This window comes from Prorops nasuta, unplaced genomic scaffold (assembly GCF_024137725.1).
Source record: "Prorops nasuta isolate Cenicafe-Biocafe unplaced genomic scaffold, Cenicafe_Pnas_1.2 PNAS00003, whole genome shotgun sequence".
NCBI classification, from domain to species: Eukaryota; Metazoa; Arthropoda; class Insecta; order Hymenoptera; family Bethylidae; genus Prorops; species Prorops nasuta.
The window spans coordinates 1,946,742-1,970,779 of NW_027116800.1; positions in this window are offsets into that span (position 1 = coordinate 1,946,742).

A 24,038-nucleotide genomic window follows, 5' to 3' on the forward strand; every position below is an offset into this window, starting at 1 on the left:
TCGCTGGCCGAGTGTCCGTCAAGCACGTGTGTGCACGGCTGCGACCACCAAGTGTTGCATTACGTTTCAGTGTTCCAGACCTACCGCAATACCGTGGTGGCTTAGGTCTGCTGGACGAGAGCGGCGGCAGTCACACGTCGGTCGTTCACACATGTGCAGCCCTCCCCCTCGACTCCCCCGCCCCCTCCCCTTTTTCAGGGAACACGTAAATTTGCCCAGAAACGAGCTCGACGGATCGACACCGCTCGACGCTATCAATTTTCTTCGGCCATTCCTTCGAAACGCCATTAAAATTCCTATACAACTTCCAAAACTCTTCATCGTTATATATATATATTTGAAGAAACTTGATTTGTGATATAAGAGAACGATACGGTGAAGTTTCGAAGCTCCGGGCGTTAATTCTCCGTTTTCGTGGCCCAGCGTATATGATTAGATAGAGATCGCGTGATTATAACAAAGGGATCGCCCGAAGTTGAGTCGATTTGCCGAACGATCTTCTCGGCGCTCGGGGAAGAAGTTTAGTAGTACTTATGATGCGAGCGTTAAGCGGATTCGCGAAGCATCGATTCTTGGAACACGATTGTCGAAAAAAGGCAGAGCTGAGAACTGGGCGTGGGGCGTGCCTGGCCACTCTTGCGAAGGCCGAAAGCGCCTTTACGTGGAGAAAGAACCCTCGAATCGTCTCGCTTGACCCTGAAGCGCGATACCAGTGGATCCTGCGATTCTTCTTCTTCCTTCGTTTAGAATCTTAACAATCAGAAGCATTCGTGTATTGAAAACATTTTCTATAGGAAAGTAACGCGTCGTGTGATTCGTCCTACTACATATATATATATATATATATACACAGTGGAAGAGCAGAAAAGCGGGCATAACCGGATGAGAGAGAATCCTGGAAGATATTGTATATATATGTATATATAGTATACGGGGTGGAATAGAACGAAGGGTAAGTTGGCGCAGGACCGCAGCAGAGAGTCAGGTCTTTCCCAGTTGTAATACAGAGAGACAACCGGTTTTGGTGTTTCACGGTCCTCTTCACCTGCGACCTTCTCTTACCGTGGGCCAATGACACTGCACCGGTTCAAAGGAAGTGTGGTGCCATTTAACGACCTGCGTCTAGTACCGAGAAGTCTCAGGGTCAGAGGCCAGACGAGCTACCAATATATACACGTATACACACGCACGAGCAACGCACAGGACGCGCGTTATCCTCCTCCCAAACGATATATATAAGTTTCTTCGTGCCAAACTCATGAAACATTGCTCGATTGAGAATTTTGCACCGATCCTATACGACGTACAATAAGGGTTCATACCCCTACCCCGCCTTTGCTCCTCCATACACATTCACGGCGTAGTACGCGTTTCTAGATCGCCATGGGAAAGATTTTCGGCATATAATAGCCATGCTCCGCTGTCCTGCGTATAGCCCACGGGGGTTTTATTAGGATTTAGGGTCCACGCGGGAACTCGACTCGCTATTATAATGGATTCGCGAATGTCTGTCTGCTGCCTGCCTGTTCATCGAGGGTTCCTCCAGTATGCGCCATTGGGGAACATTGGAATCCTATATATATATATGTATATATTACATTTCTGCGAGTCTACTGCCGATACATTCTCCGCACAAATTTCTTCAAGGTAAAACTATCATACTTGTATATACAATACACTGTACTATACAGATTTATGAAAAAAAACTTAAAAATAAGCGTAAAAGCAGGCGAGAGAAATAAAAAGGGAGTAGAGGCAAAAAGCCATTCCATATTTATTGCAAGGTAATAATTGAAAGGCAGGTAGGGAACAGAGGCAGAAACAGAAACAGTTTGGAAATTGTTCCGAGAAGTTTCGTAAGCAGTATAGGGATAGATTCACGAGTACGTCAAATGAACGAACGGCCGTGGCACGGAAACAAAAGAGAAGCAGCTGACGTAGGCTAGGTTAGGGAGCACAACACAAAAGAGTCTTTCAACTGTGAACGATAGCGAAATCAGACTAGGCTAGACCGGGTTAAGACAGGTTAGGATCGCGTCAATAAATATCAGCTGCAGAAGCCGGTTGCTCTTATAAAAACCTTTCGCACACATGCTTAAAAAGTAGCACAACCCGTGTAAAAGCTCGTACGTGTGCCCATACCTACCATTTCCTCTCGAATAAACCTGCACCGTACATACTAACCGTTAAAGTGTACGCGTCCCTACGTAACAACTTGGGCAAAAAAATATCAACGTATTATTATTTCCGTTTTAGACGCTCGTCGTTAAATTTTTATTCTCCTTTGCCCCCTTTTCACTAATGAATTAACGTTTATACCTTTTTTAACGAACCTCGCAATGTTCAGTGTTTATTGATACAAAGTTATATAGATGGCGTGGATAAGGCATCAGTGTATACGTACACATACCTGCTCCGTGTCACGAGGAAGCTTTTTCTACCTGTCCTTAGAACGGTCGGAACGGTTATAGACATGGGAGGATATAGCAATAACGATAAGGATTTTCAAAATATTATAGACAGAGCCGTGAAGTTTAAACGTTATAGCGTAGAGTATCTCTCGTTGGATTAGTTTTTATCGACAGCTGAACCGTTCGGAGCCAGCTTGTTGCTTTCTTCCTGCCGATGCGATGACCCGTGGTCGGCTCATAGATTACGTTCTTTGTTCGGACCTGCCGGTGGATTCTCGGAATATACGTCGCATAGTCGAAATTAAGGATATTTATTGGTCTGGCGCTACCCACAGAATCTGAGATTTCGCGAGAAAAAAAAGTAGCGCTGGCGAGACCGGGCAGAGGCTGGCTATGAAAGGGGAAGGGGTATGGGATGAGTAGGGACGCGGGGACAGAGTCTTTGTTCTATGGAAATGAGCCAGAGGCTCGATCATAAAGGAGGTCCGCGATTGTGAAAGAGGCTTGCGAGCGAGCAAACAGTCGACCGATTCGCAACGGAAGGTCATCCGAAGAGAGTCTTCAGCCTGAAGATTCTCCAAGCCATGGGAACGCTCGTGAAATGCGCAGCAGGGAGCAAACTTGTCGCCCTTGTTCAAAAGAATCGCCGCTCACTCGTTAACTCGACAATGTCCCTCCGATAAAATAAACATGCTCATTCTTCAACGATATATATATACACGCTTAAACATCCAACGCTCGAGATAACAAGCGTTTCACCACACGGGCATATGGATTACGACAGAGAAAATCAACGTAACGGAAAACTTGCGAATCCGCAGCAACGAACTCGACATCAACGAAAATTTCAATACGAACTCGACATCAACTGCAGTGACGTTTTTCAAGATGAACGGTATTAAGGCGAGTATCGTATAAGAAGCCAACTGATTTAATGAAGCAGCCTCTTTGATGGAACGAAAGAGCAACTTTGAAGGTGCGCATCCGCCTGAGCCGAAGACTCTTCGACGTTCGAATCAATTACATTCTAAAATGTAACTGAACGTCGTGTCAAAGGCTCATCGTGTCACTCGCGTCCGATGACCTCGATTGAGCGATGGCAGAATTTCATATATATATATAAAGAGAGAGAGAGAGAGATGTTGAAGAGCCTCTCTCTCCAGTATTAGCAGGATTTTAATCTTAAGAATTCCATGTTTTTTACAGTATGTTTCTTCTTGTTTTTCGTCGAGGATTATATTTTACAGTAAGAGTAAAGTAAGGGGTTCCATTCTCTAGTAGTCAGACAATAACGTCTGTTGGAAAGTTGCGAGGTTCCCCTCCATAACCGTCTCTCACCGCAAACACGTTCCACCGTTGGGCTTCTGTCCCTCAAACTGTTTTCCTGCCTGCTCTTCAATCCAGATTATTCTTCCTCCTGGTGTTTCGTCCTTTCTCGCCCTTCGTACTCTTTCATCCTCCTTTCTACGGTTCCTACTCGGTTTCTTCCCGCAATCTGTCATCATAAACTTGAAACCGAGAGTGGAATCTACCTTGCGCAACACTCTCGAGATGCTGCTGCATTAACAAAAGTGCCCGGCTCCGGAATGAACAAAATGCTCTCGTTTAATGGAAAGTAAAATCGTTCGGGTCGAAGAATAATATTTTCCATGGCCTTGGGGATTAGGAGAATAGAAAGGCGTAAAAGTGAGAGTTGAAAATGGCCCAGTTGAGCCTAACGAGGAATATGCTAATCGCGATAGGAAAGCGATTGGCTCCCTTGTGAAAATAGACTGGTTTACGGAGGCCCAAAGCGATTTGTACCAGAGCAAGGGTCAAGGCGTGAAACGATCTTAAATCAAAGTTTACACGAGCTCTAAACGTTTTCCAAATTTATGGTCGAGGGCGACCTTGGTCACCACCACCATTCTTGGCAACAGGTATAATTTACCGTGCTTATCGTCCGCCCTTCTTACAATGGCTTTTCTCTTTCTGAAAAAATCAAATTTATCAATACATGTAACGCTGCAGCAAGAAACACGATACTCGGTTCTTCGTACATCGTCCGGTCTGTAATTCCAGAGCACACACGGTAAACATCTGCTTAGAAAATTTTTACCAGCGACATTCGCATCGCGTAGCTGAAACCTTGCACGTTCGTTTTAAGCGGAAAATGGCGCATTAAAAAATAAAGAAAAAAGAGTGGACTTTTATTAGCAACAATGAATATTTTGAAACATGGTATATTGCTCTAATCCCTGTACGCGAGAGCATCGCTTTTTTCACATTTTGCGGCGGATATTTATCGGATTGTTGGCCGAACGGGATCAGTGTAAAACAAAGGAGGGCGCGCAGAGATTCGAGTAAAATCAATAGCGTTGAAATATTGTGCGAGTAATTCGTGAAAAGAGCAGCAAACATTTGGAGCGAAAGCTTTGGCTTTCGAATGGTTGATAGAGCAATTTGGAAATGAAAGGGAAAACAAAAGAGAGTAAGAAAAAAGTGTGAGCGGGAAACAAGAGACGTCTTTAACAGGGTGTAATGTATAGTGGCCTTGGATGGCAGCGAAATTTGGGATTTGCTTTTTAGCTGGACAATTGAGCGCAGTGGCGGAAGAGAGCGGAACGGAGCAGAGGTGAAAGCTCCACGGCAAGCATTTACAAAGCGCCAGCGAACAAACGTCGCAATTAAAACAAAGCCTACGGCATTTGTTCAGACACCCTCGCGGTTTCGAACTGCATCCCTATGGGACACGGGGCTAAACCAGCCTTTCCAGCCGTGCACCACCAATGCCGCCTCGGCCCAGTCAGTTTACGCCAAGAGAAAAAACCGCTACTTTTTTTGCGGCCAGCAGGGATTATTCCGTGCCAACGCGACGTCCAAGAGGGAGCGACCTCGCCTCCGATCCTGACAACCCTGTCAACTTGAAAGCGACCTTCCACGGACCCTCCCCCTCCCCCTCCACCCACGAAAAATTACCGTCGTCATTCATCATTTGCTCCTATTTTTCATTTTCCACTGCAATACCGAAATTCCACATCTGGCGTTACTCTCCTCGATATTTCGACGTTACACCAACGCGCCCGCCCTCCACCCTCATTATACAATCCTAATACACCCTAACTCTCGATCGTACCTCTCGTTCGTTCAAAGACCATCGATCATCGAGACTCGTCCATGCGCTTCACCAACGGTGTCCAATTAAAACTCTCCTGGCTCTGTCCATTAATTGGCCAAATTTATGTCTCGACGATGACCTAACTGCATGGAGAAAAAAACTCATCCGGCTGACCAGCTGAAGCGTTTCGTAGGGTGGAAGCCCTAAATTTCGCGTTGAATGACGGAGCAACGTTAGTCACTCTTTCCAGGAAATTAAGAGGACGATGAGAGTTGGCAAAAAGTTTGCCAGTGCGTGTTTTTCGTTAGAGGAAGGGGGAGCGAGCGTTGGTCTCTCGTATACGTGTTGTTTTAGCGAAGGACGGCTAGAAGAGAGGGGGGGGGGGGGAAGCGAGTACGCGCGTGTACCTATATAGCCAAAGGCTGTGGGACGAGCACGGAAGTCTGATCGAATTAGCGCTACGAATTAGTTCCCGATTAAATCAGCTTTGTGTGACTGCTCGCTTCTGGGCCTGTCGCGCTCTCCTCCCCCCTCCCCATGTCCCTTGGCGTGGCTCTTGGCGCTCGCGCTGTGTTTAAGGACCGTGTATGTGATAACACCACTTTGCCACGCCACCCAGTGCCGGGTATAGGTAAATTATAGCTATAGCTTCAGCCTGCGAAGACGAGGCTGCAGAACCGTAGAGGTAATCCGGTTGCTTATTGCTACGAGACTCCCTCCGGAGCCTATACGCGACCCCGGCCACCCTCTCCTTCGTATCGGGGGTTAAGTTCGTTTCCACGTAGTTCGACGACTGGTCTCTGCCCCTCCCCCCTCTCCCCTACTCCCCTTCTCGGGCGTACCAAGTCTGCCTCCCTCGCCATCGTCGCGTCATGTCTGTCTACCCCCCCCCCCCCTCCCCCCCTCTCCCCTTCGTTACCTCTATATACACTATCATATATACGTACATTCTATACACGGACGAGTCATATCCCACAGGATCCAAGTGACCACATCAGTGCAGACCGTCCCTTCGCTCTACTAGTCTCTAAAATCACAACGCCTCCCGCACACTCTCTAAATATCTGTCAATTTACCAGTTCACCAGAGCATTTATTCATTACGACGCTTTCAGATTTTATACCGCAGCGTCTACATGCTAATGCCGCTGTTATATATTCAATGACAATTGAAAAGGGCTAAGGAAATGCACTGACGTAATGAAACAAAAATCTGAAACAAACGTTGATACGGTGCTTTATTCTCCCTCGCTTCTTTAATTTCATGAAAATTTATTAGTGTAGATAAATTAGAGATTAAAATAGAAAGTCGTCGCGGATTAATCCTTGAGGCTGTTTCTCGTTCTTCCCTTTTGCATCGTGAATAGCGGTATTTTTGCCGACGCACCGAGCGGTGGGTAATATTTTTATTTATAAGATGTGTGTATATAGCGGTTGCTGGGCTGCTGCTGCTGCCGCTGCTTATCCTAAGGGAGCACCGTGTTTGTTTTATATATACTGGCGATGCTTAATCAGCGACCAGAACGCGCCAAGCTATGAATATACATTATTGCAGAAACGTTTCCACATATCGTACGTGGCTAAAGGGGTTCGAGGGTGAAATAAGGGAAATGGTGGTAAAGGGATAAGGGGGAGGGGGAGGGGGTAGGCAATCCTTTTTTATGCAGTAATTAGGGAACGGTCGCTTACGCCGTTCATATAAATCACGAGGGCACACGAGGAAAGGAATCATGAAGATGCGAGTGAGCCGGTGGATCCAGAGGGATCGAAAGCCAGGGGAGAGTATGGTAAACGTTTAGATTTAAGGCGTTACGAGCTCTCGAGTGATGCGAATAAGGACTTCTCTATGTATGCTCGTAAAAACTCTGATGTGATAAAACCCTTATATAACTTCTACAAAACCCAACCTTCCACTCTTTATTCCCCCCCCCCCCTTGGAACATTTCCTCCTCTTCTTTTCCCCCATAAAATTTCCTCCACTTTGACAAGCTCCAAATTAACGAGCAACGCAGATCCTTCGGTTATATTATGTATTAAATATACAAACGCGTATAGTATATATAGAGAGCTCTCGACGCGATCTCTCTTTTGAAATTTCCTGAATTCCATTACCCTTCTGTTACCGAGGGGATGAATTTCGATCGAATTAATTCACTGCACTATCATTTTTCCCTAGATAATTCGATTCGTATGATTATGAAGTAACATTACAATGTTAATTAAGCGATTTTGACTTTTTATCGAACGAGCTTAGGATCAAAGGGGAAACTTTTTGAGGAGGAACTGGAAATCCCGAGCTTTAGCCAGCCGAGGAGAGGGGTGGAACAATTCGTCAGTGACGCACTCGAGCCGGTTAAAGAGAGGATCTAAGAGCGAAAAAGAAAGAACGAAAGAAGGAGAATAAAATGGAAAAAATACACAGAGGAAAGAGGGAACCACTCGTGTTTGGAGTACACACTCCGTTACAACGAGGTGCAATAAGAGAACCGCGAAAAAAAAGAAACAAGGAAACAGTTTAGTACCGGCTCTCTTACTCTCTATCCCTCTCTCACACAAACGCGTGCACACTTCTAGAAGCTATGATAATCTCCTACACACTACAATCTATATAGATATAAAACGTTCAATTTTTTTTTCAATTTGGATCAAGCTAGAAACTTCTCGTCCTCCCTTTTCTATACTTATAAATTATACTGTACACAGTATATATATATATATATATATATATATATATTTAAAATCATCCAGCTGAATAAAATCATTATGACCGAACAGAGGTTAAAGAATTTTTTTACGCGTAATAATGATATTTATAACGTTTGATTAAACCCGAGAAATTTATTACGCATCTAACGCTCGGAGTTGGCGTTCCCAAAGGGCCACGCCCTTTATCGAATCGAGTGGTACTAGCTATATGGGGACGCATCTCGTACAGCTACAGCTATCCCAGGCAACTTCGGTTCAAGCCAGGTGAGAATGGCGAGTGATTACAGGTGATTTGGAAGAATTGACAAAATATTATTTTTATATATATAGACATGCGCGCAGCTGGCACAGTGTGCGGGCACGAAAAATAAATAAAGTCACGGTATTCAAGTCCACCACCAGCATACTTGTCGATCATGAAACTTTAAAACGGCAATTAAAAAATATCGCTTCCTTCTTCAGCAAGGGTTATAGGGGAAAAGGTTTGCCTCTTGATTAACTCTCCACTCGGCCATTAGAATTTCAAATGGCTCCGGTGCATTCACACTGTCTTTGTACGGGAAGCCTTATTGTTATGCGTTATTAAGCAAGGGTCGTAATTAAAAATAAAAATACGACCACGAGTTCTGTCATTTATAAAAAAAAAAATTTCAGTAAGAATAGCGATCGTGTAGCGTACCAGAGGTAAAAATGTGGCAGATATGGTTGGAAATTAAGGGGGGAGAGGGTAGATCTTCGGTATCAGAAAGTAATCGATGGAAACGTCAACAAATTCGAGAGTGTGCAACGAAAGTCACGGATGTGAGTCATTGTCAAAGCAGAGACAGGGCGGCGGTTACAGGCTGCCTACCTCCCTCCCCCTCCCCCCTCAACCCATTCCCCGTATTCGTTAGGGGATATTTTAATGGGCCACCGCTTTGGATCCGCCGGTGTTTAATTACAGGGGCTCTCAAAGCTACGTGTGCGCGTGCCACTAACAGGCTCATAATGAATCACTACGTGCAACTTTTTAATCGCGACTCGCTTACGACTATTCTCACGTAATCCGTAAATAACGTTCAGGGCTCGCTCAACAAATTGCGAGCTCTGAGGAATCACCGAATTAAAATACAGAGTGAAAGGGGAAGAGAGAGAGAGAGAGAATATTGTTGATAATTTGAGAAATACGCGGATCATTATAGCGATATAGCGTTCCACGAAGAAGGAAGCACGCCAGCAGGATTAGAGACGCAATTGGCCGACTCGTGAAAGCCGAGCGAAATGACGAGGCTACCGCTTATAGGGAAAATAACGATAAAGCCACGAGTAAGAAAGTAATTCAAGGCGGCAAAAAAGATAATCAGCGACTTAATTAAACAGCGTTTCAAGGGTGAATCTACGCAGCGTCCCGTTATTGCACACGGCGAGGGAATGGAAAATGGTGGCGCGAAGATGAACGAGTCAAGCTAGATGGATATAAAACAGAGTTGGAGTGATAGAGAGAAGAGGATTGGGGAGGAAGGGGGGGGGGGGGATAGTGTTGAGCGAGCGAGTGAAAGAGAAGAAAAAGGAGGAACGGAGAGAGAAACAGAGCGAAGGACGTTTTTTGCGCGTGCGGAAGTGCACGCAGATAAACGCAATATACGCGCAGCGCAAATGCAAAAGTATACGTTTGTGGATATATATGTGAGGGGGAGAGAGTCGAGCTGGCATGATAGTCGGAGAGATTCGAGGGGAGGGGAAGAGAGAGGGAAGAAGGAGCAAGAGAATGAGAGAAAAGCTGATAGAGCGAGAAGGGTGTACTTTACCACCTCATAAAAAGGGAGTGTGAGTGTTGTGTCTGGAGCTGGACCCACCCTTGGGTGAACGTCCTGGAACCCCTGCGCACAGACGGTTTTTCCTCTCTCTCTCTCGCTCCCTCTCTAGAACACCCTACCAACTCTCCTCTATGCCTATCCTACTTTGTTCGACTGCCTGCTTGTCTGCCTGGCTTTCTGCTCTCCTCCTCCTTTCATTCCACTCTTCCCCACCCTCGCTTTCTCTCTCCTCTCTCTCTCTCTCTTTCTCGCTCTTCTCTCTTCTCCACCCTTCTTGACGCTTTCTCTCTCCACAAGGTGTCTACACTCCTGTCCGTAAATGCAAGAGCAGAGCGGGGTACACCCTTCTTCTTCCACAGGGGTTTTCTATTCCCACAGGCACGTCTGGGATGTGGCATAGACCTTTCTCCCTTGCTCCCTCGCTCCTTCTCTCTCCAGTCTGCCTTTTTCTACTCATTCGCTTTACCGACGCGCAATATGTTTCGATTTTTATTTCTGCTCCAGTGCGAACGGTGGACAACAAACTTTAACCCATTTGAAAGAAACAATGAGAATGGTCAAAATCGTTAGAAAAAAATAAACGAGTGAACGCTGCGTTATGAACAGCGAGAGAGAGAAAGAGAGAGAGAGAGAGAGAGAGAGAGAGAGAGAGAGGGAGAAAGTTTGAAACGTGCTGGCGAGTAGAAACAGACGTTACAGAGCGTTAAGTAGAATAAAAGCGTGGTAGGTATGGACGGTGCAGAGAGCAGCGCATAATTTGATTGGAACGCACATGGGCCACTGTTTTATTCAAGCAATTAAAGCTTACAGCGTCTTGCGAGCGGTCGCTCCGGTAAGAAGGGTGGTGGAGGGGGGAGAACAAATCAGCACTGGTTACGATGTGCAAATTTGAAAGTGTAATCGTTGAAGCTGCAAAAGCTAATTAATGGCACGCATCTCGCACGCTTCCCAAGGCCCGCTGTACGCGCGTTTATAAATATTCAGCACGAACTTAAGTCGTAAATGACGCGATTTATGAAATAATAGCCCTGGTAAGTAAGGAGGCAAACAGGCAGCGAACGCACTGCCAACTTCTCCTCTCGAGTAATTCGAATGTACAGCTGCGATAAATATAGGAGAATTGGGACTATTAACTGGCGAAAAGCTTCGATTTATCGCGTCCACAACGCCCCCTCGGCTCCCATAGCTGTCTAGCAGCGTTCCATAGAATTCCCTCCGTTCCACCGTTATACGTCATTCGCGTGCTGTCGCCCACAAATCATCGGGATCATCGAGAGTGCGACGCATAATGGACAAAATTGATACTCCACAGGGTATATCCTTTGCTGCAGGAAGAGAGAGAGAGAGAGAGAGAGAGAGAGAGAGAAATATATAAGAGAGTACACATTGTGTATGCAAGAAGTAGAGGGCGAAGCTCGCGGTGATGGTCGTGCAAAGTAACGATTAATAAACCGAGCCATCTAACGAGCTCTCGCGATATAATAACTGCGGGTTATTAACGACGTGAACAAAATATCAAGAATGCCCCGGCATATATGCTATATTGGCCGATATAAATCAGGGAGCGTGGAATAAAAGGCAGGAATCGAACAAGTCGAGAATGTAATATAGATCAGGAATAGAGTAGAGATAAAGGGGATAGGATGATGTGAGATGGTAGGTATGGAATGGGAATGGCGCGTGGAAGGGGATGCTGCGACTGCATGGGAGGGCTGCTTGAAAGGGAGATTCCGTGGACAATCAGCGCTGCCTGTGACAATGTGCGGAGAAACCGAGGACCACCCCAGACATTCGCTGCGTATCAGCGACGGCTTCGATCCTCCCCTCCCCTAGAAAATCCTATTTCACCTAAAATCAATGATCTCTCTCCCACTGGAAATTTCACTCGAAAACCGATTACCCACCGCGAAACATCAAAGCCAACCAATCGTTTTAAAAATATTACAAATCGCGCGTGCAAGCTTTTCCCTGCTCTCTGCGAGGCAAAATCTTCGGAGAAAGTTGGAGGGGTGACTCTCCGTGGTGGATTCATGATAAGGTTCGTTTTTCAGAAAATCCAGTAAAATTAGAGATTGGAAAATGTTTGAAGCAACGACGCGTGGCGCGGGAGCCTCCGAGCTGACACTATGCTCGAGGGAGTGGCGAGTGTATGTGTGTCTGTGTGTGTGTGTTTGTGTGAGGAGGTTGAGCGAGAGGAGAGGAGAGAGGGAGGCTATATAGGGAGAGACAGTAGACACACAGTGTCGAGTCAAAGAAAGGGGCAATAACCAATGTGGCTGTCGTAGGCCATGCAACCCATCCAGCTTTTGCACCCCCCCCCCCCCACCCTCCTCCTCCTCCTCCTCCCTTGCCTCCCTACCACCACCAAGCACCGCTCTCCACTGTTTGTAAACACACAGACGTGCTACTTTCCAATGCAGCTCCATTTCAGTGTGTGATCGGTGCTGTACGCGTTACATGACGCACGCGCGCAACCATGCAGGGTGTGCCCCGCGACCCATGCGTCTTCTTAATGACCAACAGGAAAGCTCTATCCTGTCCGTCGTCTAGGTTCATCCGACCTAGCCAATCGAGCGAATTCTCATCGAAAAGCTCAAACTATACGATGAACGTAACATACATAATTTACTATTCGTTGTAGGAAAATGCTTGCACTTGGGTCAAGATACAAGGAAGAGAAAAGAAAGAAGAGCGAGAAGTTGAAGAGGACGCGCGTTCGCGTCGTTAGCCAAGAGATTTTGTCGTGGAAGCTTCTCGCTGAACTGGAGGCTGTTATATGGACGGGAGAGCGTGTCGAAGCGCAAAGTATTAAATGGAAAAAAGAAGTTTTCTAATAATAGGAAGACGCGAGCTTTTCTGGTGAAGGGGTAGACACAGTGGGAAGGGAGGGGGGGGGGAGTAACGAGGGTGTGTGGAGGGAGGGAAAAAAGGAAGGAGAAGTGAAAAAAGTTTCATACGTGGCACGCAGGCATTTGGCGGGTTTTGTCATGCATACACTTTGCTGCTGCTGCTACTGCTGGCTTTTGCGAACTCTCCTTGAACTTTGTAGGAACATCGCCTTGAACCAGGCAGGGGCCGCTCGACGGAATGGCCTCGCGCGACGGGTGGGGCGTTGTCAAGTGGGGGAGGGGCTACAAGTAGAAAACGATCGATTCGAAAATTTCCACTTCGTCGAAGCTATCGATTGGAAAACTTGAGTCTCTCTCTCTCTCTCTCTCTCTCTGCTTCTCTGTTCACTAATTGTTGCAGTCCAGCGACAATTTCTACTCCTCCCCGCACTAATTACCGACTCACCATCTACGATGCAACTGCGCAACATTATCGAGTCTCTCCTGAGTTAAAGGAAAAAACTGCGATCCCCTAAGAATTCTATTCATTATCTCAAAATTCGCTCTCGATCCCACTTACAAAAGCGTAGGATGCACGTATAATTTAATGTTCAACGGGTCAATGGAGTGGGAGATTTTGAAAGGAAGGCAGCGGTAGGTATAGGTTTGTAAGATGAATCTTCATTCGGAATAAAGACTAAAGAGCGCGGACGGCATTCGAGCTCTCGTTTCGTGCGGTCTCTTTGAGCTCCATTTCGTGCGTATTCGAGGGATTTCCTGCGATCTGCAAAAGTCGAGTCAGTCGATCCTCCTGACTAGTAGCGTGCAGCAGTAGCGTCAGTGGCTGAAAGAAAAAGAAAAGGATGGTTCGAAAGAGAGAGGGAGAGAGAGAGAGAGAGAGAGAGGTGGGTAAGCATGAAAGATTGACGAAGCGGAGAAAAGAAGAGGGAGGGCGACGTAGGGAGGAGGAGTGGAAGAAAGGGGAAGCTCGCAAAGATAGATGGGTAGACAGAGAGAGAGAGAGAGAGAGAGAGAGAAGTTGAGTTAGCGGTAGTGGGGATCGAGTGGAGGGGTAGCAATCCGAGGGATCAATGGACGCCACCCTACCGGGGCACTACACTCTCTCACTACTACGTAGTATACGACGACCAACTGCATAGTAATACTATGCCCGTGCTACGTAGTACGGGACTACATACTGCTGCCTCCGCCCCTCCCCCCCCCCCGTCCTTATCCTCACCCTCCACCTCCTCCTCCACCATCCCACCGACCATTCCCCCCTGGCCCCACCAAGAGCAGACGGACGAGAAGCCCGTCGCCACGAGGGCTAACGGCCTTCCGCGCGCGCTAACTTCGATCCACCAATCCAGAAACTCGCCCACTTGGCGCGCGCGGGAAAACGCGTTCTCGCTGCTGGTAGCGCCGGCGCATGCGCGGACCAAGCCACAAACGACGCGCACGCACTCGTGGCGACGCGAGGGTCTGGCAGGTGGCGTGGCTGACTCCCTCCCCTCCTTTACCACTTTTACGCGTACATGTGTAAGCGCACGAGTGCCAGCGAACCAATATAGTGTACTCGCCACTGTCCAGCAGCCTCCCGATGTAAATTTATATTTCGAGTGTGCTACAACCTACCAGACGGATAATAGGATTATCTAATTATCACTCGCTACTCTCTTCCATCTCAAAGCTCGCATTACAGCCTTGAAAAGCAAAGGGTTTTTATAGCGTTGTTTCCCATTATCCGCAGCTATATCCCCATCAGTCTGCTTTTCACTTTTGAATTCCTCACTGTTACCGCTTAAATTATAGGTACTTTACTTTTGTGATCGAATGTCTCGTTTGTTTCGAGCGAGAAACAGTTGGTAATGCAGTTTGTGGCTTTTGCAATATGACAATACCGAGAAGTCGGGTTAGCCACACGTGGGCGATGCGGAAATTGCGAACGAGGGGAAGGATAAAGGGGTAAAAAATGGTGGGTTTAAAGGCAGCTTTGTAATACGTTTCGGACGGCTCGTTTGAGAATAGCTTCCGCGGAAGTGTAGTCGAGCAAGTGCAGCGGCAAAAACTAAGAAATCGCACGCACGTGCGTGTGTATGAGCGGAGGGGGTGGAGGGGTGGCCAAGGGCCACGTAACGACGTTGTTAGTACACATGCAACGCATTTAGTGGCGAACAGGCTGCAACGGAGGAGTTTGGGTCGAGTACCGTCGAGTTTATGTCCTTCAGCCTTTAATTTCGCGCGGAGCAGTCAACTCCCCCTCCCCCTCCTACCACTCCTCGGTCTCTCTTAAAGCCTAAAGTTCCGCAACTCTCACCCCTTTGAATCGCTCGCCGCCCCATGCTACTTTTACATACGACGCACTCTACTCGAGCAGGTGTGCGAAGACCAGCGGGCTTGCGGTAATCCTGAGAAATTTCCGACCCATCAACCTCCTCCCGTTTGCAAAATGATCTTCGACGAGAAAATGGAGCCCCGACTAATGCGCCAGACGGAAGAATGGCCGGAGACGATGTTTTCTACGTCGCTAAATGTGTTATGACTACTTTTCAAGAAATTGCTGAACCAACGCTGGAGCCACACCACCACCACCACCACCACCACTACCGGTCAGAGTGTATTAGCCTCTAACTCTTAATTCCCCGAGGAATATCCCTGCTACTACCATTTCTCCTTCTCCTCTGCCATACCTACACGTTTCTCTCGTCCGTCCATTTCTCTCTTTCTCTCTCTCTCTCTCTCTCTCTCTCCACTGATGCTTTCTTCTCGCAAACCTGCAAATCCTACGAGAAAATGCAGCGAGGGAGCATTGGATACTATAAAACGAGAAACGCCCATCGATTTTGTAATATTCCAGCCTATGGAGACTACGAGGGCCGGAGAATCTCTGCGATCCATTGGAAAATGTGTGTCGCGAAGCCATCGAAATGGATGATGGTGTACAGGAGAAACTCTGGCCAATCACGATCGAAATTCCCGGAAAGACGGAGGGAATCGCCTTGCGAAACGGGAAGCTTTAATCCAACATCGATTTCCTACGAAAAGGCAATCAGGAACAAGTCGGCGTCCCTTTTAGAAACCGCCTTTCCCCCTGTCCTACACTCCTTTACACTAACAAGCACTTATCGAAACGAAACGCGAGCCACTTCCGGCTGGCCGATTCTCTGTCTCCAGCACCGATAAACCTTCCTTACCGTTCTAGCGCAGCTTATCGCAAGATATTTTCGCTACGAGGAGTTTCCGTCCGTTTTCCTCGTCTCTTTAGCCTATTATGGTAGATATCCCCCTGCCTCTAGATACTATATATATATATACGTAAGAAAGAAAGCAACAGCGGAGAATAATTCAGTTATTTATTTATACGATAGACGGAGAGGAGAGCGCGAGGCTCTAAGTAATTTTGGCTGTTTCTGGAATGACTGAGGGCTACGTAGGAAAAGTTTTCGGGGACTTGTGAGTTTTGATTGGTTCACGAGGACGAGGAAGAAAGGAGGATGAAGCGTGTGTGTATATATATATATATATATATATAGTTAGGGATAGGTTAGACGCGCATAAATTTAATTTCCATATCCTTAAAATTCTCGGGTAAAAGGGGGCAGATCGAATGCGCGATCGGTGTTATGATAATGAGTGTAGCTTCTTTGGCGTAGGTTCTCGCTTCGGCTGCTCATTGATGGGGTAGACGGCGCCCTCTTACAAGTAAAAACTCGCTTGTCAGCCAGCCGTTACGCCCGGCTGGCGCGAAAATATTCTTTCCAAATGTCTCCCTCGTTTCTGCTGCTGGCAAATGTCGAGAGGCTGAGCCGCGCGGGCTGTGCAAAGTAGCCGCAGGGAATAACGCGCTATTCCTCTATTCACGTAGAATAATCGATGCGACATAACTTACCACTATGAAGCCTCGCTTTTTTTTTTTTTTTTTTTTATATAAAATTGCAGATCTTTCGAACGAGGAGAAGAATGATTCTCTGTATCGTTGCTGGGGAATTACGCAGGTAAACATTGATACGTTCCATCGACTATTCGTTCGAGACAGTTGTGGGAGATCGGTATACAGTGTTATGTGGTTAAACGAGAGGACAGGTGGAAAAATATCCTGTTGCAAAAATTGGGTCGAAGCGCCTAACGAAGTATCGAAGAAGAAGAGCAGAAATTTAGAGTCCGCTGCAGGATCCTTGGAAAATAAGAGCAGGAGGAGGATGGAGCTCGAACTCGATCGACGGTGTCTCGAGAGAAATGGGAAGTGAGACCAACTTCCTCTATTACCGATTCGCACCCCCTTGCCCCTCGTTTTCCTTCAGAGAGCGAGCAGATTTATTCAAAGCTTAACTGAGAAAAGGCCAGTCATTGTGTCGGCCTCTTTGTCGTCGAAGCATCCTATACTCTTCTCTCGTTATCCCCGAGCCTCCGCAAACTCTCGATTCTCTTTCCTCGAGAGGGTAGAGAATGGGGTGGAGAGAGGGTGGACCGCATTCCTGACTTCGTCAATAGAAGACGCTGAACGGATCGAGTCGATCCGAGCCAAAGGGGGGATAAACGAGGAGCTTGAGAGATAGAGGGAGGGGGGGGGGGGGAGGGGGAGGTATGCATCGGAAGAGCAGAATGAGCGAGAAGTCTCTTATGAGGTCTTTGAATACCGACGCCTGAAAGTGGGACCCTCATAGAGCAGAGGTGAAAACGAAAAAGAGATGAAAGAAAAAGGAAGCACGTGAACCAATGGAGAACTGTTAAGAGCTGCTGGATGGAGGCTGATGACGGAATGGAGAATGAACAAAACGTTAATAGAGACGAGAGTCGTTCAATTTCATAGGAGCTAGCAATCGAAACGCAAGCGTCCCTCCGCCCGACACTCGTCTCCCCAACTTTTCGATTCCCGATTTTAGTTGTTCTATTATTAAGTCGAAGACTAAATTTAAAAGTTTCCGCGAAGAAGAAAAGACTGGCCATTCCGATCCGGAGAATTATTAACTGGTGTCTTCGACAAAACTCCCTAATTAACGACTGCTGCGATAATGAGTAAAATGTGTGAATCGATTGACGCGGGTAGGAAATATTTTGATAAATAAGCGGTTCTTTGTTCGAGAAATAATATAAGAGCGCGGCAGCGGTGGGAAGATGAAGCGAGAGAGAGAGAAATGGAGTTTTCTGGCGAACGGTGGAAAGAGCGTGTGAAATCATCGTCTAGTCTCTCGAAACGCGTGGCGCGCCTAACAAAAGGAAGAGCGAGACCGCGTCTGCGTGAATCAGTAGGTCTAGACGCGACGGGTCATGAACTCAATGCAACTCACCGAAACCGTTTAAGAAGCTTTTCTTCTTCTGCGTATAGCGCTAGGAAGCAGGCAGGATGAAAAAATTGGATGGCTTGTGTGCTCCTGCAGAAAAGAAAGAAAGATACACTTTAAATATACTTATATATACTGCATATATATATATATATATATATATGTATACATAATATAAGTAGAGTGCGCAATGCTCGTTTGCCTGCATATCGCCCTAATCAAATACAAGCGGAACCTATCGCTGCTCTACCGTATACCAGCTTGCATGTATCGCACCAGAGGATTCTGCAGGCTTCTCCGTAGAGTTTATTATTAGAGAGACGAGCTGAGATAAAGTGGACCATAGGGCTAGATATTGTATGCATGCGCGTCTAATTAATAATTCGCGTTTGGTAAGAGCGTCTCTGGGGGATCAGAAAGCGCGGGTGGACAGCGAAAATTTATCGTTGAGGAATCTGCAGTCATAACACAGAGAGAGCTCAGACGCTTTCTCGTCATGACTCTGCTGCCGTCTAAAATTAGAGACCGTCCCGACGAAGCTGACACCTAACGATACAGGCGAAACTGCCGTATCAAACAAATTGGACAGCGCTAAATCCACGTGTCCGTGCGCGTTAGCAGTCCTCGGACACGTTTCCAATAAAAATACTTCAGTTAGACTGTGTGTTAGCTTTAATCCAATAACGCGTATAGGACGAAAGCTCTTTCTAATAAGAGATGGGTCGAGGAATATATTCTTTCGGTACTGGAAACAAAAAACCTCTGAGATGATGGTAGAAGTAACGAACGTTGGGACGGCTGGCTGGGGATATGCAGGTGAAGTTTGTCGAGGATCGTATAATACCTACAGGTGAAACGGAATTGTTATTTCTTTCGGTGCGGAATCGGTATAATATAAGGACGATAACGCGACGTGCCGTAAAGCCCGACGCTCCAAGAGTTTTATCCCACTGCTTCCGTATAACAGTCCTTGTATGCTATATATATATATATATGGTGCACGGGCGATTGGACGGTACATACACACATTTGCCGATGACTCCTCTCGCTTCTTTCCCTCTGTATTATATACTACTATGTATACTGTAGTCGTGTCGAGTTTGCAACTCTGCTTATATGGACCCTGATTTCACACGTACGCTCATATTCGAAAAGTTTAACAGTTTCCTCCCACGATAGCCCCCTGGTGCAACATTTTCCACCAATTAGACGATAGTTCTTGCTAAATTTCATGCAGCAGCCGGTTGAAAATTTCTCTAAGAGAGTCATCTTTGTGCTAAAGTGGAAAATTTAATTAAATCTGCCAGTAAGATAGCGCTTTTCCCTTATTTCAATTTAATCACTCGTATTTTGAGTCGGATGAAATTAGTAGGAGTCGAAAATAATTTAACTTCGATAAGAGAATTCTTCGTTTCTTCATAAAAGAGGGCTGGATGGGGAGTGGAGTGGAGGAGGGGGGGGGGGGGGGGGAGAGCCCTCGCTGAAAGGGACGAATTTTGTTATTTCGAGTATCGTTGGTGATGGTCGATGCTGAGGTGTGTCAGAGCTGAGAATGGTCGTTCTGAAAAAAGATTCCGTGTTTCCCCATAAGCCCCGAAATGATGCACTTCCTGCGGGAACGTCACGTCACGCCTGTCACATCAGGATTTCTGGATTGACGCGACCCACTGCCATTTGAGTGGCACTTCCTCAGCCCCAAACTGGAAAATTCTGGTGACACGTGCTCGACTCGACCCATTTCCTATTATTAAGGTAGCCTAGTTTCTCCATCTTCTCCATCTTACTCCAGCGCACACCGCCGAGTATCACTCTCACCAATGATACTCCAACTTTATCAATTTTCCAACATCTTCGATAAAAATCAATTACGCGACACGAGTCAGACGCATTACAATTCATATTCCGCTCTCAACACTTTTCATAAGTGATTTTTATTTTAAAACTGCACGTGTTACATATTTCATAGGACAGATATTCACGACGAGAAAACTCCTCCCGATCTTCATGAATACCAAATAAATATGAGAAACCACCATTGCGATTCTTGTTCAGCGAGCTGTTTAATTCAGCAGATTTTATTCCCGGATATAGTACTTGAAAAGCTTGTCTAATAAAGTGGTTATAAATTATTAAAAAAAAATTGTCGTAGAATTAACGAATGCAAGATACAACCACACCGCGTTATTTGAGTGATCGGAAAACGCGTGAAAAATTGATATTCGTCAAGCTGGAAAGCTTCGAGATTCTCATTGTTTATCAACAAAAGCTTTTTGCTTCGGTCCTTGCTCGCGTGCGAGGTCACCAGCTCAGGAGGGTTTTCGCAAAGTGTTCGAGAAGGCATTGTTATGAAAAGGAGATGTAGTGTATGGGAGAAGAAAGAAAGAAAAATGGAAAAACAGCAAAGTGCGTAAATTGTATCGAAGTTGAGGAAAAGGTCCGGCCATCGAGCAAAAAAAAACCTAAAGTGGGCTCGACCCTCTTTCTCTCTCTCGACTCTCCTTTTCTCTATCAGACATGCGATTCACGTAGCTCGCCGCTGGCATCCCCGATTCAATCTAGACAAGGTCGAAGGGTGGATTCTGGAAAGACCAGTGCTTCTCATGTATTGTACGCGCAACTTCCATTCACGTGTGCGTACATTACATATATATATATATGTAGTATACAGTGTATACTGTATATACGTTTATATAGCCGGTGTGAGCGAGACGGAATAGGAGGCAAGGGAGCAAAAAGAGGGACGAGCAAAAAAGTGAGTACAAGTAGAAAAGATGTAGAAGAAAAGGGAGGGCTCTAGTTTCGAAAGAGGTGAGGGGGGGGGGAGGCTTTATGACCAAAGTTGATGGCAAAATGCACAGACGGACGAGCAAAATGCTGTCCTTCCTCAACTCATTCCACGATCTCTCATATCCGGTCGAGCTTCCTCGTCTTCTTTAGGCGTCAGCTGTGAGCCAGAATCTCACACTTGTATATATATATATGTATGTATATAATCTCATTGCCAAATTTCAACCCTTCCTTCGAACGATTTACTTAATTTTCAGTTCCGATCATCGATGATATTCAAACGCGTTATTGCACGGCGTCTGCATATATATGTATATATATGGTTATGAATAAGCTTATAAGGTGGCTATGAAGATTGTTTTCATTGAGAATTGCTTATTCCACTATCGCACGTTGCGGGAGAAACGTATTATGACAGCGCGAGGCGAAAAATGTAGATATAAGGTATGAACTGGAAACTGGCACTCGTGCTGAATGCCAGGACAAGAAGGACAGGCGACAATCCTCAGTTATACGACCTTCCCCCTATCTCCACACAGCTCTCCACCTCCTTTCCTCTCCCTTTATTATGACTTTATCCAATACCCATGAGTGTTGAGCTCTCGCATCTCTTCTTCCTATTACTTTATCCACGTCATTCCTCCGTCAGTTTCAGTAGCCTCGAAACTTCCCACTTGAAATAAAAGCATATTATATCGTCGCAATTATTTCCTCAAAGTGGTAAGCTCTCGTTATATATATATATAGATGTAATGTTTCTTCACTATAGTTAATATAAAAGGGATTGCCTTCCCCCCCCCCCCCCCCCCCGGACATTTCCTCTCATCGCACACTGACGATTCTCCTTTTTAATCAAAACGCCCTTCTCATAACTTCGTCCAGTGCGAAAACCATAAATTCCCCGCAAAGGCGCATAAATCAGCCGCGCGCGTGCCGGAATGCGCCGAACACGGTGCTACGTGCCTAATCGATCTGGATTCCGTCCGCGAGACGCTACGAATATAAAGTAAACAGTACCGTTACAGGAAGCCACCAGATGGGGGAAGAAATTCAGAGTTCTTAGCTCGATAAATATATACACGCGTATAATCGAGTTAAAGACACGAGGCTTTGCCTCTGCTGCTGCTCTCTGGATATTGTCTTGTGGGAATATAAGGGGGGGGGGATGCGCGAGATAAACAAGGAAATATATATGTATATAGGAGTGTGTGGAATAAAAAAAAGTATCCTTGTCACCCTGTTGAATAATCCATCATAATCTGGCAAACAGCGGGATATCGTTTTTTCTTTGGATTGGGAGAGGGGAGGGGGTTGGATTTTCGTATTTCAGGGTTGTTGAAAAAGGGGGAAAAACGAGTGGTGCGTTAGGTGGAAGAAACTGGATGAAAGGGGGCAAAAGAGGGCCAATGGATGGAAAGGGAAAAAAGCGTGGAATGGCGTGGCATGGTAGCCGATCGCTTACAGAGTGTCTCGAATCACCTCATCTGTCGGAACGATGGCTGGCGCACAGGAAGAAGCTAAAAATGATCGATGGCCGGCCGATATTGGTAGCGACATATGGAGTGGAATCTGCCAGCTTGCCGGCCGTTCTCTCAGCTCTTAATGACAACTCTCGGGGACTTTCATGCTCGAGACGTGTCACGCCTTGAAAAGATCGCTTCCACAACAAATTTCTGCTTAATTACAGTTATACCGCCTCTCTGATGGCCATGCAGCAGTCTCTGCAGTATATAGGTGCTACGCTTTATACGCGGGGAAAGCACTTTCTGCTCCACAGGATCATCCTATAGTCCAAGGTAATAATTTGATAAAGGGCTGTGTGCAAGGGTCGGGCAAGCCGCACGCTCGTGCTCTAGCTGTTTCGGGGAGGCCGATAAAACGGTAATACAATTATCCTCACTGTCGTGTTTCACTACTGGAAGCAATTTATGAACGCTTGGTCAATCAGTTCGATCGATGATTGACTGAAATTCAAGGATTTGCCGATCTGCCGTGTGCAGTGCACTCGAATCATTCCCACCCTCGGCATCATCATCCATTTACCTATTTACAACACACGGTCGTTCCTATATGTTATATATACGTATGTATATATGTATGTCTGTACCATCAGAGGAAAAAATTGTCAAATGACGGGGATCTAACGAGGTGCTTGCGCGATCATAGGACGTCTCTAATCAATTATTTTTTTCCTCTCCCACCCCCCGCAAGATGGATACCACGCGTGGGGTAAGGACGAGGGATGTTGAAGAATTGATCCGGTCCCCTCGTCTCTGCAGGGCTTCGCTATGGGATGTTATAGGAAAGTAGGTCGGAGGCACTCGACGTAGGGAATAAGGATGGGTGGGGGACACGCTTAATTCCACGGAGGAAAATCGAGAGAGAGAGAGAGAGAGAGAGACGCAATTTTCCTCGGATTAGGATCACGCTGTCCCTTAGGCTGATCGGCTTCATTAGGCGTATGAATTAGACAAATTGCGCCCGAGCGTCGAAATGAAAAACGTCGCAAAATTATCTTTTCTTCTGTGCACACTCGTTTCTCGCCCCCTACCCCGCGAACCAGAAAACCCCTCTGACGTATATCTACACCGGATCCGCCTTCAGCGATTTATTCCCGTCTACGTTATCTCCAGGAAATAACTAAAGACACTCGCCCTTCTATTTATCAGACCTTCGAGACGAAATTAATATTCCCTTATCGGTGTAACTTTTCGCTTTGTCCAACTATACGACTTTTTTTTTTATCAACATCACGAACGATAACTCGCCATGGCATTTCCCTACATTTTGAGTTTGAATAAAGAAGGGAGGTGACCCGTTTTGCCTGTTAAAATTGGCTCAAGTTCATACAAAGAAATATATAAGGGAGGTTGTAAATTGATAAGAAAAACGTGGGATAAATGCAAAAATGGAGAAGCTGGTGCTTTGGTCAATGTACTGTATCGAGGAGGTATATATAAAATAATGATCCTGAGTGATAGGTTGTAGAAAAAGAAGCAAGGGGGAGAGAGAGAGAAGAGTGTGGAAAAAGCGAAAGCTTAAGGAACAAGAGTTACGTGGTATGAGATGGTAGCGAACGGTCCGGTTCAGAAAAGTTCTTTCCGATCCAAGGGAGACGAAACGTTTTTATTC